Source organism: Xenopus laevis, chromosome 2S (genome assembly GCF_017654675.1).
Source record: "Xenopus laevis strain J_2021 chromosome 2S, Xenopus_laevis_v10.1, whole genome shotgun sequence".
Classification (NCBI taxonomy): domain Eukaryota; kingdom Metazoa; phylum Chordata; class Amphibia; order Anura; family Pipidae; genus Xenopus; species Xenopus laevis.
In genome coordinates this window covers 57,710,433-57,729,132 of record NC_054374.1, presented here as the reverse complement: position 1 = coordinate 57,729,132, position 18,700 = coordinate 57,710,433, and the positions used below count along the sequence as shown (strand labels likewise).

The 18,700-nt window shown below is 40.6% G+C and overlaps 1 protein-coding gene across 3 annotated transcripts in view; it reads left to right on the top strand.

Annotated features, from left to right (window-relative positions):
• LOC108709442 (metabotropic glutamate receptor 4) overlaps nucleotides 1-18,700 on the top strand; it is a 257,543-nt gene that overhangs the window by 195,551 nt on the left and 43,292 nt on the right. The window lies entirely within an intron of this gene.

The window sequence follows — 18,700 nt, the reverse complement described above, 5'->3', positions numbered from 1 at the left end:
AATGCTTTTCATCAAACAACAATTAGCTAAACTTACAGAGAAGGACAAAAACAGCCCTATAGACTCTTTATTGCTACGACACAATACAATAAAATCGACTGCACAAATTTATAGACAGATCAGAACAACAATAGTTATAGACAACTCCACTACCAGTTTTACAAGATGGACGTCAATAATCACATAATCTGATAACAAAGAGTTTCTCCAATATCACACACACTACCGGCTAGCACATACCAGGAAAGGGCCTTGAAATTTCTAGATCAAGCATACTTAACACTGTTAAAAAGATTCCATATTGGTACTACCATCTCAAGACAACTGCTTGAAATGCGGAGACTCTAGAGCAGACATTTTACACTGCCTATGGTTATGTCCACGCATCCAAAAATTTTGGAAGGAAATTGCCAGTTACTGGAAAGACTTAACAGGGAAGATCAGGGGCGATCCTGGCCTCTCCGCCACCTGAGGCAGCAGTTGCTGCTGCCCCCCCCCCTCCCCCAGAAATTTGCTCTTAAAATACCAGGTGCAGCATTTTTGCTGCCCCTGGTACCTAGTGGGGTGCTGCCGCCTGAGGCGACCGCCTCAACTCGCCTCATTGGCGAAGCACCCCTGGAGAAGATAATGCACACCACCACTGCCTGGGCTATATTCAGCAAATTTTCATCAAACACTATTGTTTTAACACCAGAAAAAGTCCTAGTGGCATGAGTTTCAGTGGCAGCTAGGAAAACTATCTTGCATATATGGCAATCCCACCCCCCCATCTCTTTAGTATGACAAAAACGACATCACGTTTTTCATTTAGACTGGGTAGATACTTTGGGGCAAATTCACTAAGATTCGTAGTTGCGCCAGGCGCAACTTCGCCGCGCTTCGCCGCACTTCACCAGGCGTAGTTTCGCCAGCGCTCCGCAAATTCACTAAACTCCGAAGTTGCACTCAGGGGTAGCATAAGGTTGCGAAGTTGCACTAGCGTTGATTCGTTAAGTGAAGCGAAGTTACGCTAGCGAAGGTTAATTTGCATACGGCGCCAAATTCAAATTTCAATGGAGGAATACGTGGAATCACTACAAATGCCTGGGAAACCTTCAAAACATCAAATAAAATATTTTTTTGCCCTACACATGTGCCCACTGTATAGTTAAGTTGCCATGAGTTAGGAAATGTAGGGGGGAAGGAGGGGAGCCCCAAAAAATTTTTCGATCTTTTTCAGCCTATCCATAATATAGAAAACACGCCAGCGTTTTTTGGGACTTAGAAAAATTTTTTACTTTTTTGGAAGCAATCCCTATCTACTCTATTGCGCTTCGCCTGGTCTGAGGTGGCGAAGGAAGTCTAACGTAAAAGGTAGCGTTCAGTACACTGCGCGCGTTAGTAAATTTGCGTAGTTACGTCCGTAGCAAAAATTCACCAGGCGTAAGGGTGCGAAGTAAAACAAGCGAATCTACGCCAGTGTTCGTTAGTGAATTTGCGAAGTAATGAAAATGGCCAACGCTAGCGAATTGACGCTAGCATTCGGCGCTTCGGCGCTTAGTGAATTTGCATGGGGCAAATTCACTAAGATTCGTAGTTGCGCCAGGCGCAACTTTGCCGCACTTCGCCACACTTCGCCAGGCGTAGTTTCGCCAGCGCTCCGCAAATTCACTAAAATCCGAAGTTGCGCACAGGGGTAGCGTAAGGTTGCAAAGTTGCGCTAGCGTTGATTCGCTAAGTGAAGCGAAGTTACGCTAGCGAAGGTTAATTTGCATACGGTGCCAAATTCAAATTTCAATGGAGGAATACGTAGAATCACTACAAATGCCTGGGAAACCTTCAAAACATCAAATAACATTTTTTTTTTGCCCTACACATGTGCCCACTGTATAGTTAAGTTGCCATGAGTTAGGAAATGTAGGGGGGAAGGAGGGGAGCCCCAAAATTTTTTTCGATCTTTTTCAGACTATCACCCATAATATAGAAAACACGCCAGCGTTTTTTGGGACTTAGAAAAAATTTTAACTTTTTGGAAGCAATCCCTATCTACTCTTTTGCGCTTCGCCTGGTCTGAGGTGGCGAAGGAAGTCTAGCGTAAAAGGTAGCGTTCAGTACACTGCGCGCGTTAGTGAATTTGCGTAGTTACGTCCGTAGCGAAAATTCACCAGGAGTAAGGGTGCGAAGTAACACTAGCGAATCTACGCCACCGTTCGTTAGTGAATTTGCGAAGTAACGAAAATGCCCAACGCTAGCGAATTGACGCTAGCGTTCGGCGCTTCGGCGCTTAGTGAATTTGCCCCATAGAGTCTTAACTCCCACAAAGCACTGTGCTGGATCACATGTTGTGAGTATGGTAGACATACATGTTCAAATGTATTACTGTGGCTGGCCAGATGGAGGTGCTGGATAGATACCAGAAATGGCCACCAGAGGGAGTTCACAGCAAAGGAGTAATGAATGCTGAAAACAATGAAAACAAATGTATCATTATTTTGACCAATTTGCCACCCATGTGTTAATGTTTACAAAAGGCAAATTTTTAAAGTTTGTTAATAATTTGCATTTTAAGGTAAGACTATGAAGATTTTCATTCATCCAGGTCATAGTATATCTAGTATAGGTCAATCTAAAAACAACTGGACTTGCTGAGTAATCAATGAAGACGTTTCACTACTCATCCGAGCAGCTTCTTCAGTTCAACTGACTGGTGTGGGAAATTCTCGGCATATAAACTCTTCCACTTATCCATTTACAATGGCACATTGTAACTCTTCAAAGAGGTGACATCTGAAGAAACTCACAGAGGTGTTGATTCTGTGTAGTTGTGATAGGATTATCCAATGTGTCATGCAACTCCTAGATACAGGTGTTACTTGTGAGAGTTGCATGAATGGATGTGTGAAGTGTTCTGAATCCGCCGGGGTACAGATGTTAGAACAGCATTGTATGTAGCAGACAGGTGGTGTCGAAGGCCCCCACCTCTGTTCAGAGATGGTCTCTCCACCTTGACATGAATCGCCTCTTTCACGCCTCGTTCAAACCAGCGGTCTTCTTTATCCAAGATTTGGACCTTGCTGTCTTCAAAGGAGTGTCCCTTGTCTTTTATTTTTTTTTCAAAATAAAATTTTTTATTGGTTTCTCACAATCCACAGTACAGAATAAAAGGCATAATGCACACAATAGGTCACGGCAATGAAAAAGATACCATAGTAGCGTGTCTACAAACAGACCAGGTACCAGATGGACACAGTAATGTCTAGGACAATCAGCCCTTCAAGCGAAAGACATGTGGTCAATATCAAATAAGTACCGATAAGACAGTGTAGGCAGAAGGCAGTGGAGTGGAAACCAAGGAGTATTTTTGCAAATCAAAAGCTATTGTAACAACAAAAGGAATAACAAATAGAATAGAAAGGAGAGGAAAAGATAAGAAAAGAGGAAAAGATCAAGAGGAAAAGAGAGTGAAATGGAAAAGGAGAAGAAGAACTGTCCAGGATTATTCAACCGAAAAATAAGTAAACGTCCCTGTGCAAAACCAAAACCATTACCTGAGTCAGCACGGCCGAAGCCCGGGGGAAGGAGCTAGTAGGAGATACTGCATAAAAATAAAAAGAAACAATTGACGGCACAAAAAGCCACCCTAGCCCAATCTAACTTTAGGTCTGGAGAAGCCGCAGGTATCGGTCAGAATGCACGTATTGGGTCCAATAGAACCATTTTTTAGTGAAATTCCTCGTTTCCCTTTCCGAGGTGGGTCTCAGCTGCTCAAACCTATAGACTTCCATCACCTTATTACACCAGTCTTTTAGAGTTGGAGGGTCGGTTTGTTTCCAGTGTAGTGGGATTAGTGCCTTGGCGGAATCTAATAATATAGGTGTCAAAGATTTTTTGTAAGTAGACCAGGGAAGATGTGTATTGTGTAGTAAAGCTACTAGGGGGTCATTTTCAATGTCAGTCCCGGTAATCTCTAAAATGATATTCCTTACGGCGATCCAGAACGGCTTCAGGACAGGGCAACTCCAGAATACATGCAACAAAGAGCCCTGATGGACCTTGCGAGGCGAGGCGAGGCCGTCTTATAAATCAAAGCTAACTTAGTGGGGTATTTGTACCATTTTGTGTAAATTTTATAATTAAGTTCCTGCATCTTCGTACAAGTGGAGGACGTGTGCAAAAGCTGAGTAATTTTATCCCACGAGTCCATAGGTATTTCGATGGCCAGGTCATGTTCCCATTTAGCTTTAAAGTAAAGAGCTGGGCGCCGGGATAGGTCAGACATAGTCCGGTAGAGAAAGGAAATCGCTTTCGGAGGGGCCTTGTCCGTCCCCCAAGCGAGTTCTATCGCGGTAGGCTCAGGACGCGGAATGTGTGAGGGAAATATCGAAGTGATAAAGTGCCTGATCTGGCGATATTTGAACCTATCCAAATCAGAAATATCTTGAGTAGGAATGAGTTCTTCTATATGTTTCAACCGATTCCCAATATAAAAAAAGCTGGCCCCCGAGTGCAGTTGTCGCTTCCAACCCTTGTAATAATCCAGGTCTAGACCAGGTGTGAATGCTGAATTGCCAAAAACTGGGGTATGTAAAGGGGGGGTATTAATCCATTTACCAGTCTTGACCAGACCGTCCAAGGTGTCCAGAGTGTACCTAAGCTTTAGATCAGTTTTATCTCTGAATACTCTTTGGGAGTGCGGCATCCATAAGCTGGCCCACAAGGGTGTGACCATGGAATCTTGCTCAATTCTAGTCCACAATTTGGACTGTCTATGAAAGGACCAGTCCAGACATCTGGTTAAGACAGCAGCCTTATGATAGTTAATCCAATTGGGAAGACCCAATCCCCCCTGTGCTTTGCTAGCTGAGAGCTTTTGACGGGCGATCCTCGGGTTTTTGTTCGCCCAGACAAATTTACTAGTGATGTTATTTAAATTCCGAAACATCAATTTGGGGGGGGGGTATGGAATCGTTTGGGAAAGGTACAAAAAGCGAGGAAGAACATTCATCTTCAGTACGTTTATTCTACCTATCCAAGAGAAAAGCGGCTTAGACCAGTTGTGAAGGTCACGAGAGATAGCTTGCAGCAAGTCCTTATAGTTGTGTTCGGTAGTTTGCTTGGGGTCTGAAAATATTTTAAGGCCTAAATAGACAAAGTGAGAATAAGTAGGTTTTATCGGGAAGTTTTGTAAAATAGCCGCGAAGTCAGCAGGAGGATGGGAAATATTAAAAGCCACTGATTTTGACAGGTTTATCTTAAAATTGCTAAATTTGTTGTAGGTTTGAAGCTCTATTAGTAAATTAGGCAAGGAAATACGTGGTGTTTTGACAAAAAATAAAAGATCATCAGCGTAAGCTGCTATTTTATGCTCCCGAGAGCCAATTCGAACCCCATTTGTATCTGGGTTGGCCCGTACTCTATTAAGAAAGCTTTCTAAGGCGAGAATAAAGAGCAAGGGCGAAAGCGGGCAACCCTGGCGTGTGCCGTTCCTAATAGTGAAAGGTTCCGACAAATCACCGTTAATCTTCAATTGGCCGTCGGGAGAGTGTAGAGATCGGAGATCCATTTTATCATGTTAGGGCCTAGGTTAAATTCCAATAGTGTAGCACGAAGGAAATCCCAATCAACCCTATCAAACGCCTTTTCAGCGTCAGTGGATAGCAGCATTAAAGGGTGGCCAACAGTCCTAGAGTGATGCAAGACACTAAACAATTTGTTGGTGTTGTCTCTGGCCTCACGACCAGGGACAAAACCAACCTGTTCTGGGTGAATCAAAAGGGAAAGAATTTGGTTGAGCCTCATAGCGAATACTTTGGCATACAGCTTGATGTCGGTGTTGAGTAGGAAAATAGGACGAAAGTTGCCTGGGTCTAAGGGATCCTTGCCTTTTTGTGTATCAGTGTGATGTGAGCCTCAAGGGCTTCTTTTGGAATGGTGGATCCAGTGGGTACAGAGTTGAACGCAGAGAGTAAGTAGGGAGTCAGGTAGCTTTCCATTTCCTTGTAATAAGAGATGGTAAAGCCGTCGGGACCCGGGGCTTTGCCAGATTTAGTGGTTTTCAGGGCTAAGGCAATTTCCTCCTTAGAGATCGGAGAATCTAAGAACTCACGGGTCTCATTGTCTATCACAGAAATATTAGAGCCGCGTATGTAATCCCTGCATGCTAGTAACCGTGCAGTAGGAGCAGAGCCAGGTGTTTGGGTTTGAGGTAATTGATACAGGTTTATATAGAATTGTCGAAACACTTCAGCTATATCAGCCGTAGTGGTAGCTAAGCGGCCCTGCGGGGATCTAATCTGTGTGATGTGATTGCAAAGCTGCTTTTTCTTGAGCATAGCCGCTAGCAACCTACCGCATTTATTACCATGCTCAAAGAAAATTTTTTTGTTAAACTCAATGGCTTTATTGGAATAAAGGGAGTAGTTGTCCCGGAGGTCTTTCCTCGCTAGGGTGAGGGCGTCGAAAATGTGGGCAAGTTTGGATTGCTTATGTTGCGCTTCGAGGGCATGAACTCTGGTTATTAAGTTTGTGAGTGCAGCACGACGCTCGGCCTTTTTCCTAGCACCAATTTTAATTAGCTCCCCCCTGATCACACATTTGTGCGCCATCCATAAAGTCCAGGGACTAACCCCTTCAGTGTTGTTTTCAGCGAAATAGAGTTTCAGGGATTGGCCAATATCAGTTTTGGTCTGTGGATCGCGTAAGAGGGTGTCGTTGAGTCGCCAAGTAGAGGATTTACGTGTATGTGACGAGTGCAGGAGAGTGCAAGTAATCGGGGCGTGGTCGGACCAGGAGATAACATCTATTGTAGCATCTTTAAGGAGCGGGACGTCAGAGTGACGTATGAAAATATGATCTAGCCTAGAGTAAACATTATGCACCGGGGAATAAAATGAATAATCCCTAGCAGTAGGATTGATAAGGCGCCATGTGTCTATTAATGTATGGGCTCTGAGTTGTTTTTTAAAGATTTCAATTCTTTTATGGGAGATGCAGGAACGTCCTGAGGAAGTATCCACAAGCGGTTCCATGGCCACATTAAAGTCCCCCCCGAATACAAGAGTACCCTGCTCAAATTCTGTAAGGGCCTGCAATATGTCTGCCAGAGCTTTGTGTTGTTCCGTAGGTGGAAGGTAGGCTGAAGCGAAAGTGTAAGTAACATTATTAATCACCCCTTTTACCATATTAAATCTACCCAAAGGGTCGGCTCTTGTGTCCGTAAGGGAAAAATGTAAGGAATCAGCAAGTAATATCATGGTTCCCCTAGACTTGGATGTATATGGGGAACTGGTGAAAACAGTCGAGAAGCCTCTAAATTTAAGAGCTGGGACCTGAGATTTTTTAAAATGAGTTTCTTGTACAAACATGACCTGTACCTGAAGCCTCCGCATGTCCCTCAGCAGATTATGGCGTTTGAAAGGTGAGTTTAATCCCTTAGCGTTGAGGGATCCAATACGGATTTCATCCATCATCAGCCAAGTAACGTATGGAACGCCGCGTCCCCCGGGCTCCGACCACTCTGAGACCTGCAAGGGAGGTAAAGAGTAAATTATACAAAGTAAAACAATCCTGGACAGAGGAGAGAAAAAGAGAGAAAGAAGAAAAGGATTTCTTGTAACATCCAAAAAGAGAAAACATCAACCATGCTGCAGACGTGTTGCTTCCCATTGTCACGTCTGAGATAAACCCTATGGTATACCCTCGGGGGGGCATGAGTGTGGTTGCCAGAGGTACAGGAAGTCCTGACTCCGACCCAAGCCGTATGTAACTTAAAAAAAAAAGAAATTACAGGGCCCAACTCAAAGTGGGTCTTAGTAGCAAAACTAAACATCAAAACATCAGAAGAACTCAAAACCGGAAGTGATATCAGGAAAGTTGCCCAGAGGTGTCCCTGTGGAACCTCTACTCAATGATTTGCGAGCTTTCAAAAGGGAGGAAAGAGAAGAAAAAAAAAAAAAAAGGGGGAGAGAGAAAAGGGGGAAGGAGCAGAGACAGAAACTAATCGTCATACAATAAACAGAAAACATGAAGAAACAATGCATTAAACGGCAGGTCAAAACAAGTTGAATGGACAAAGGCAATAGTGCAGCAAAAAAAAAAAAAACCCCCCCCCAGCATGAACATAGGCAGGCTGCCAGCAGATTTCTGCCAGTGAGCCAAATCCAATAGATCCAAGGGATCCCCGCTGTAAGCCAGGTCCCTCCATTCCTTAAGATCCAGCAATGGCAGGCCAATACGTTCACAGAAAGCCTCCAAATCATCAGGTTCTTTAAGGCTAAAAACCCTCTCATTCTTTCTTACAATCAAGGCAAAGGGAAAACCCCATCTGTAGACAATACCCTTGTTGCGTAGGGCTGCAGTAAGGGGTCGGAGTGCCCTTCTCTGCTGGATGGTGAGCCACGCTAAGTCCTGAAATATGGAGACGTCATAATCTTGAAATTTGAAGCTTTCAGTATTGCGCGTTTTGCGCACAATGTCCTCCTTCAGTGTGAATTTGTGAATACAGCAGATCACATCTCGGGGTTGTTCAGCTCCCAGCCTAGGGGTGCCCAGGGATCGATGTACCCGGTCTAGCTCAATAGGGGTAGCTATGTCCCTGCCCAGAATAGCATTAAAGAGCGAACATACCGTTTGGCCCAGCTCAGCATTGGTTACAGTTTCTGGGATGCCGCGTATTCTCAGATTGTTGCGGCGTCCGCGATTGTCTAAGTCCTCCATGTGTTTGCGAAGCATGTAAATAAATTTTTGGTGGTCATTCACCCTTTTTGTCGTGCTGTTATGGGCCTGTTCCACCACTTCCAGCCTAGCCTCCATTTTACCAGTCGCCTCACCTATGGCCCGCAGTTCAGTTTTAAGATCCGCCATATCTGCCCTTTGCGATTCCCGCAGCGTCTTCGCCATGGCGCGCAGGTCTTCCTTAGTTGGAAGGGAGGATAAGATTGCCCGCAGGTCAGAGGGGGCCGAGGACGAGCTAAACCCGGAGCAGGCCGAGCCGGCAGGACTGGGGCTTCTGGTAGGTGCACGCGCCATCTTGGGATCACGTGTTCCTGTACGGGCGCTAGATCTCCTGCCCAGAAAGGGAGACATTGTGCTTTGAGCGCTATGCGTACTGGTTTGGGAAGATTGCTCACCCTTCTCATGGTGTTTCCCCATATTTCCAGGAGTGTCCGGTAGAGAAAAAGGGCTCTGTAGTAGGCTTTGAGAAGGCTTGGGTCGGGAGCTCAGACAAAGTGCGTCCTCTCAGCACGCCATTACGCCACGCCCCCCCTCCCTTGTCTTTTAAGTGTAGAAAGACATGCCGAGAACTTCCCACACCAGTCAGTTGAACTGAAGAAGCTGCTCGGATGAGTAGTGAAACGTCTTCATTGATTACTCAGCAAGTCCAGTTGTTTTTAGATTGACCTATACTAGATATTTTAAGGTAAATTAACAATGTTTAATGAAAATTGTGTTATGATTTTTTCAAAATAATTTCATGTTTAAAATATTGCTTATTGATGCCACCATCACAAAAAAAGAGGGGTACAGAAGAAAAGAAGGAAAACGGGAAAAGGAATAATTAGTATGCAATAAATAACAGATAGCAAGCGTTATAAATCTAAACAGCAAGATAGAACCCACAGTTGTGTCTTAAGTAACTGCTTTCACTAGCTTTACAAATAATGATCAATAATTACCCTATGGTATACCTGCATTGTTATACTTGAGTGGTTCAATGGAATCCAAGGGGACCATGTTTCCCAAAATTGTCCATTTATAATTCTATTCTAGTCATCATTACAGTCACAAACTGCTTGCTAGGGTCACACACCCTAACAAATAGAGAGCTGTTGTAAGTTAAAAAATAAACACATTATGCTAAGTATTATAATTATGCCATGTATTTTATACTGCATAGACTAGGGAATAGGAATCCCCAACCTTTTGAACCCATGAGCAGCATTCAGAAGAAAAAGGAGTTGGGGGCATGAAAAATGTTCTTGGGGTGCCAGATAAGTGCAATGATTGGCCATTTGGTAGCCACTATGTTGTTTATCTTCCTACATTGAGGCTCTGTTTGGCAGTGCACCTGGTTTTTATGCACCAAAACTTGAGGCCACTGGGAGCAACATCCAAGGGATTGGGGAGCAACATGTTGCTTATGAGCTACTGGTTGGGGATCACTGGCTTAGACAATGTCATTATTGCAGGGTAATGTTATTTTGCCTATAAGTCTGTTTAAAAGGCTAAACATGATTTTTTTCCACCATAGATACAAATGTTTATACAATTTTTCAAGTCTAATGAATCCTCTACAGTTGCACTGACCAGGCAAACAGGCATAGTGAAGGTGATGTGGCTAAACAAACAAGTGAAACCGAAACAAGGTCACCTACTAACTTAAAACGTGGCTCACTGAGTTCAGCTCAAAGAACAGGGAGTTGAAGTCAATTTACAAAGGTCAAAAGACAACATCCAGTCAGACCACAGGAGTGTAAATTCAGTGTATGATAAGGATAGGAAAAAAGTCCACAGGTTTAGCTTGGAAGAACATTTTGCACTTATTACAGCACTCACTGAAAAGTATGATAATCTCTTCAGTATTGGCTAAGGTTTGTACTTTATATTTCCAAAAATCTATTTGTTGGAATGAAATATCCACAAATGTCAATAGCGTCAGCACTGTAGACAGAACCACTGATGTAATCAAAAAGGTTTCATCATGACTGCAAATAGTGAAGCAACAAATGTCTGAAGAGGCTATTCAGGAAAAAAAAAGCAGGAGGAGGCCCATATCAGCCTGTCAGGGTCGGACTGGAGCCTTGGGGGCCTATCGGGGCTGCAAAATGAAGTGCCCTCCTGGCAGGGCCCTCCTCTCGACCTCTAATTGCTGCAAGCAGGTGTAATAAATGCAGTGCCGCGGAAGGAAAGCTGGTCAACTGGGGGAGCAGGTCTGGGCCGGAGGGGTCCAATGAGGGCCAGGACCCACTGGGCTTTTTCCCTGGGTCCTGCCAGCCCAGTCCAACCCTGCAGCCTTTACATTTTTTTTCTTGTAAAATGATTTCACATTTGGCTGTGTGTAGGATAGGTGGTGGTGTTGGTACAGAATATCCATCTACTTTACAGCTATCTTGTATGCTATTTTCAATTACAATATATTTATTTTTTGAGATTACACCAGAACCAATAGTACATAATACATTTGTTTGTTCACCTCTACTTTAACATGTTTGCTAATGTAAAGATTTCTGAGACAGTTTGCAACTGGCCATGTTGTAAATCAATTTTTTTTAATGTAGTTTTACTAAATTAGCACTCCACTTTTTAATGTTAGTAGGTATCTGGTTTCCACATTGGACAAAGAAAAAGAGACAACAAAATTGTTACTCAACAGACTGAGACAAGAATATGCTACAGCATCTGCCACTTAAAAGAAGAGGAAGATGATTATTATTATTATGAAAAAAACATAGTTTGTGGTAATTTTTTATTGTCATGATGTACATTTAGTATTTAAGTTAATATTTCTATACTGTATTTTGGATCTGTAACATCTGCAGCAAATTACCTTTTTTCACATGAGAGCAACGGTCAGTTCTGGTGATGCCATGGATAGCAAAACAGCTTGGAGGAAGAGCAGCATGACCAAGGCTGAACCTAAGTAAGACCCCGATAGGTAGAGTCAAGTGAATGGGGGGAGTTATGTCTGGGGGGAGGGAATAGTTGGCTTTCTTATTTATTTACTAAAAATGCAACTTTTTCTCACTATAATAAAAAAATGTGACCAAACTCTCAAACTCGAATCCCCTTTAATTTACCAATAAATCGTATTGAAACAGTCGGTGCAGGAAAAAGTCGCGACAAAATTGTGCAACCATTTTTTCTGTATGGAGTTCAGGTAATATATTCAGTAAGAGGTGACGGGCTCCAGGTAGGTGAATGCTCTCTAATAATTCCAGAGTATTGGTGTATCCTCAGAGACAGGATGTTTGTGGCTAGAGGATATTGCTTTTGGTTATGGAAGGGCAGACTGACAGAGGCTCAAGTGATATTGATGTTCATGCATTTAACAATGTCCAAGGTTGCGCTTTTATATGGTTTATATATGAATATGCTGTTTAATTTATGGATTGTATGTTTATAACATCAATTAAGCTGTGGCCAGTATCATTCCAATATGTCAGCATCAGCCAATTTATTGGGTAGTTATGTTAGTGTGAGGATGTGGTGGTGAATGCCTGGGTCATGTGCTGAATATAGATTTACAGTGTTTGAATTGCACAAAGTAAACAAAACAATGGTTTGAGGATTAAACAAGGGCACACACAGAGACCTATTTGGTGACAGAGACCTATATGTTTATGCAAAGTTGAATATTGAATTACACAGTGCATAGAATAAATCAGCATAATAGCTTTCTTATTTTCTGTGCTGTTAATCAAATGATGTAGCTCATATGAACACTTATGGCCAAAAATGAGTCTCCCTAATTTTTTTAATATATATTTTTTTAATTTAATGTTTTATTATTGTTCATCGTGTTTTAAAATGAATCTAATGTTGTTTTTTGGACACAAGCAACAGAAATAATCCTGGTATTAAGGGAGAACTCCAGTTTCCAAACCAAAATTTTATAGAGACCAACATAACACAGAAACCCCTAATATACCCATTACAGTTACCTGTTTCTTCTAAAAGTATGAATAAATGCCATTTCTTTGCTGAAATCCAGCTGTTCAACAGTTCTTTTCTTTCTGCATCATTTGAAATCCTGACAGGGAAGGAGGAACTGATGATGATGTTACAAATTGTGACAACTTCTCCACAGCTTACAGAATGCATGCAGGAACTACATAACCCACAATGCATTGCACTGTGATGTTCTGTTCCTTATTGAAATCACATGTGCAGGGAATTGTGGGGTTTGGAGGATGCAGGCTAAGGACAGATGACTGCTGATACAAAGTAACAGTAGTCAGTCAGCTCAGCAAAGTAGTCAGAGAGATCAGCAGTAGAGCAGGGGGCTAGTCTTAGGGAACTTTCAGAAACCATTACAAAAGCATGAAAAGTATGCATATTTTTTAATTGATGTATATTGCAAAGTTGCTTGAAATTATGTTTACTTTCAAAAAACTTAAGTTATGTTTTTGTGGAGTTCCCCCTTTTTTAATGAAAAATGTTGCAAGTTTGTTTTTATTTAAAATACATTTGAGCCAGCATTTACTTGAAAAAGGGTCCTGTGAGACTCGAAACGTTGCAATTATTTCTACTGATAATGAGCCAATAAATCACAAAACTTCACAGAAATGATGTGTCCGTGTGCTGCGGTCTGATGGACATAGCATTTACTAGGGGATCGTTTGAACTACTACATGAATCCAAACGATACAAACCCTATCTTAATTTACAGTATATCAAATATGATTAATACAGGTGTTATTTACTAAAATTTGAAAATGTCTCACTATATTCTTAAAACCACTGCACCAAACTCCTGTGCACTATTTTTTACCTTATTTAGAAAATAATTTTATTAGAAAAAAAAGGTGGTAAAAGACTCTGGATCATACAATTTTTTGGATTATCTCCCAAAAAACACAAATGAGTCGGATTATTGCACAAAACCCAGTGCAGATCATGATATGAAAAATGATTTTTCTCCTTTATATCTCTGACCAGTAAAAAATTGGACTTAAAACCCCCTGCGTCAAGGGTGACTTAGAATTTTGTAAACTTTTTTACATTAAGGGAAAGAGAGATTCACAACCATGTACATTATTGGTGGTAAGTTTTTTTGCTAGGGTACATTTTGCAATAGCAACCAGACAGTTGTTTGAATTAGAGAGTGCAATATGAATTGGAGAGTGTAGAATAAAACATACATTTTGATCATGTAACGGTAAACAACAAAGAACTACCTATTTTGTGTGCTGGGGGCAATAAAAAGTATTTCTAAGCATGAAAGAGGCAAAGTACACTTGCAAGAAACTGGACCAGGCAAACCTAAAAACTGAGCTAAATAAAAACTGAGCTAAATAAAAACTGAGCTTGCAACTAAAAAACAGTATACAGTGCGTGTTACAAATGCGTTAAGTCAGCCAAATGCCTGTTTGTACTGTTTTAAAGAATCATCAATAAAGTTGATTGATTTTAACACAAGTGGATCTCTCCATCATTGGCTGACAGGGTACATGAGACCCCAACCAGTTAATGTTTGCTGTCATTACTGATACTTTTGTTACACCTTTATTGTATACAATGTTGCAAATGCTTGAGGAGGATTGTAACCATAGAAACAAATCAATGGTTACTTCTTTGTGAAAGGAAAACAGAGACAAAGAATAAAACAAGAAGGAAAAATTGACTTGTAATAAAAGCTTTATTAATAAAAAAAACAGGAGAAAAAACATAAAACAAAAACAAAATAAAACACAAGAAGAAAGAGTAGAAAATTAATTAAATAAAAAAAGATCATTACATTTTTGGGATTGTTGCTCAGGTTTTCTAATATATGAAAACAAATTCTCCTTCCTTCGCAAAGGGGTAAATTTATCAAAGAGTGAAGTTCCGCCAATAGAGTGAAATTCCGCAGCTCTCAATTCATTTCTATGGGATTTTGAAACGCGTATTTATCAATGGGTGAAAGTGAATGTTCACCTTTTGATAAATACGCCTATAAAAATCCCATAGAAATGAATGGAGAGTGGTGGAAATTCACTCTAGTGGCTGAACTTAACTATCAACTTCACTCTTTGATAAATATACCCCAATGTCTTCTAAAGCTAATGGCAAAACATATGAGAAGGCTAACAACAAAAATGTAAAGCTACAGGATAGGGGATACAAATAGTATTTTCTTATCTCACAACTCTGCTCCTACAAGAACATCTTTATCTGACGACTACTCTCTTATTGTGGCTGAAGTAGCCAGACTCATTAATCCAGTTATTGAGACTACAATTAGTAAAGCCATCGATAAACTACAGGAAAAAATTTCTGACATTTCAGGAAAACTGTCTACACATGATAAGCGATTTGGAGAGATTGAAGACGCAGTTTCTCAAATTCAAGAAGAAACAATTGATTCTCTATCCAGGATTGACTCTTTAGAGAGACAAACTCAAGAGCTAAAGTTAAAACTTGATGATTTGGAAAATAGATCTAGGAGAAACAATCTCAGATTTATTAACATTCCACAATCTTATCAGAATGACTCTTTATATGCTCTGGTCTCTAAAACAATTCCTCTCAAGCTTGGTCTCCCTCAAGAATGCTACAATTTTAAGATAGAAAGACTCCATAGAATTGGACCTCCTAAAATGTTACATCCCATGAGACCAAGGGCTGTGATTGTAAAATATTTGGACTATTTAGACTATTTCAAGCCTATAAAAAACTACATACACTAGAAGTGGAAGGAAATAAAATATTGATATTTCAAGATTACTCGTTGCTTCTTTCCCAAAAAACAAAGGGAATTTTCCCAAGCTTGCCAGTCTCTGGCCAATTTACATATCAATTTTTCATTGATGTATCCTGCTAGAATTAAAATATTTTTGACTTCTGGAGCTAGAATCTTTAGTGATCCTAGAGAGGCATCTGCATTTATTTCTCAACTGGAAAAGAAAAACATTGGAAACCTTGTTACAGAAATAAAATCCAACTCAAAATTCAGCTCTCCCCCCAAGGATCAAAGGTGGAAGAGCTATGAGAATCCTCGCCAAACCAAATTCTCTAATGACTCGATACCTTCTCAAATTCAGATCAAATCCAGGTCCAGATCTAGATCTCCGCTGCCTCCTAGAACAAGTAATCCTCCTCACTCCAGCGAAGAGGACATGATTTCTGACACTTGACTTTTAAAGGGATTTCTCCAAAATGACCCTATGGCGGTTGTTGTGCTCTCTGTTTAACTCATCTCATTGAGAGAGTTTAAGTTTGCCATCCTTATGAAAAAAGGAAGTGTGATAAAACTTGATTTGTTATTTTAGCTCTATAAGTTACTTTTTAGTTTATTATGCTAACATTGTCATATATTGTTTGCTTTGCTTTGTTTATACCAGTGGATTTAACTATTTATGTATTGTTCTATTTAAATCTGCCCGGACTCATTCTTCAGATTGATGTTCTCACCTAAAACAAATACTTTATCCATTGTCTCCTGGAATGTAAATGGGTTAAATCTCTTTTCAAAGAGGAGCAGTATACTTAAAAGTTTGAAAAATACCAAATGCGACATAGCATTCCTACTAGAGACCCATCTTAATGGTTCAGAGAATGCTTGGTTGCAAAAAGACTGGGTAGGTGAGCTAGCCTTCTCTCCGGCTGTTAAATAAAAAATGTGGGGTAGCTATATTATTTCATAGAAAATTGAATGTTAACACTGCTCCAAGAAATCACCCTTGACAAAATTCCCGTCCCCAATGCAATCCGTTCTGGCCAATCCTCACTTTATCCCGGGAATGTCTCCCGCCTTCCAGAACCGTTGGGGTTCCAAAGGCCTCTTTAGAATATATGATTTTCTCAAGCCATTGGAGAACAGAGTCCACTCGTTCGCAGAACTTCAAGAGAAGTATCAAATCCCCCAGAACTGGTGCTATGACTTCTTGCAAACTCTACATTTCATTAAGGGGGTGTTCCAGGGGCGTCCTCCATCTCGCTCACTGACGTTTTTTGAAAGGACGTATCTTCGGGGTCTGCCACAGAAAGCACTGATCTCGACTATTTATTCTATACTTAACACAGTATTAGAGGAACCGTTTCCTAAACATAGATATATGCTACAATGGGAAAGAGAGCTCTCCACCACTTTCACCTTGGAACAATGGCAGGACATTTGGGAGAATGCCAGGAGAAGTGTCACTTGTGTGAGACAGAAAGAGAGCGTTTACAAGGCTATCTTCCATTGGTACTATACCCCGGTGAAGTTAAGCAAAATGTATCCAACCACCTCAGCACTGTGCTGGAGGGCTTGTGGACAGGAGGGCTCTCTCTCCCATATATTGTGGTCCTGTCCGAGACTGTCTGCATTTTGGAAAGCGGTTAGGGATCTGGTGACGAAGCTCTTTTTCTATGAGATCCCAATACATGCCTCTAATGCAATACTAGGCCTACCTCATGTAGGCATCTCCCCCCCAGAACAGAAACTTCTGAATTTCATTTACACTGCGGCCAGATTGTCTATTACTTCCAATTGGAAGTCTTCCCATGCCCCATCCATAGGCGAGACAATTTCCCGTATCCGTGATATGAAATTAATGGAAGAAATGACAGCCAAACATCACGGATCCTTACCTAAACATGACAACGTTTGGTCGAAATGGGTCTATTATGTGTCTCAAACACGTATGCTGGAAGGGGGGGAATGATGATAATGATAATGATAATTATAATAATGATGATTGTCTAATGCTTGTCTACTGCATTTCTGTTGCTTCATTGACCTCTACATCAAGCCCTCTGGTCGTTCAATGTTTTCTAACCATTTCTGTAACTCTGTAAGTTTATTCTGACATCCATGTAAACTGCCACACTTCTTCTTTTTTACCAACGGAGAACTTTGTGAAAACGTTATACATGACTTTTTTTCCTGCTATGTCTATGCCTTGTGCTTTTATTATGCTTGGAAACTTAAATGCTAAACCAAATAAAATTTAAGTTACAAAAAAAAGAAAATTGAATGTTGCTGTTATTAAGTCGACTAAAGATGAACTTGGCAGATTTATTTACACTGAAGTACTCATTAATGATGTTACTTGGCACTTATGTTCAGCTTATGCTCCAAATAGTTCCAAAAAAGACTATTTTACTTGGCTTAAAAAACTAATTTCTTCACTTCCTGCTAATAATATTATTCTGGCAGGGGACTTGAATGAGTCCTTTCTCAGTTCATTGGATAGATCTGATTGGAAATTGAATAATCCCTGTAAAAAGTATACTCTCCTACATGATTTCTGCAAAGACACTAATCTTACTGATGTTTGGAGGCTTTTTCATCCCACTGAAAAAGATTTTACTTTTTTTTCATCTGCTCATCACGTAGGAACAAGAATAGACTTTATTTTAATTTCCAATAATCTGATAAATAGAACTATTGAAACAAATATAGGTAACATTGATGTCTCAGACCATGCACCAGTTTCTCTTGTGCTTTCCAAGTTTCCTGCCCCTAAAAACTGTTTCTTGGTCTTTTCCTGACTCACTTAGAGAAAATCCTGACTTTATTAAAATGCTACATAACAGATGGGATCTGTTACATGAAAACAAAATACACTCTAATGACCCATCATTATTGTGGGAAACTTGGAAGGCAGTGGCTAGGGGGGAGATATCTTCATTTAAGTCTCACTTCTTTAAAAAAGTCCACAAAAAGTTTTTTGAGCTAAGTAAAAGTCAGAGTGTCCTTTATCTTCGCTTTAAACAGCACACCTCATTTGAAAATGCCCAAAAGTATAAGAATATTTTAGAGGAACTTAAAATTTGGATCAAAGTAAGACATCATTTTTTCGCATTTTACTCGCAGGCTTAAATCCATAATTTGAGTAACAAAGCAAATAATTTGCTTTTTAATCTCACTAAGGCGGAAAATAATCGGGCTAAGCTTATAAAATAAGGGATACTCATAACCAATTAACAAATGACCCTAATAAAATTGTGGACATTTTCAAAAACTATTATAAAGACTTGTACTCTAATCCTAATGTTAACTCAGAGAAAATGAAAACATTTTTTGAAAATTGTAAAA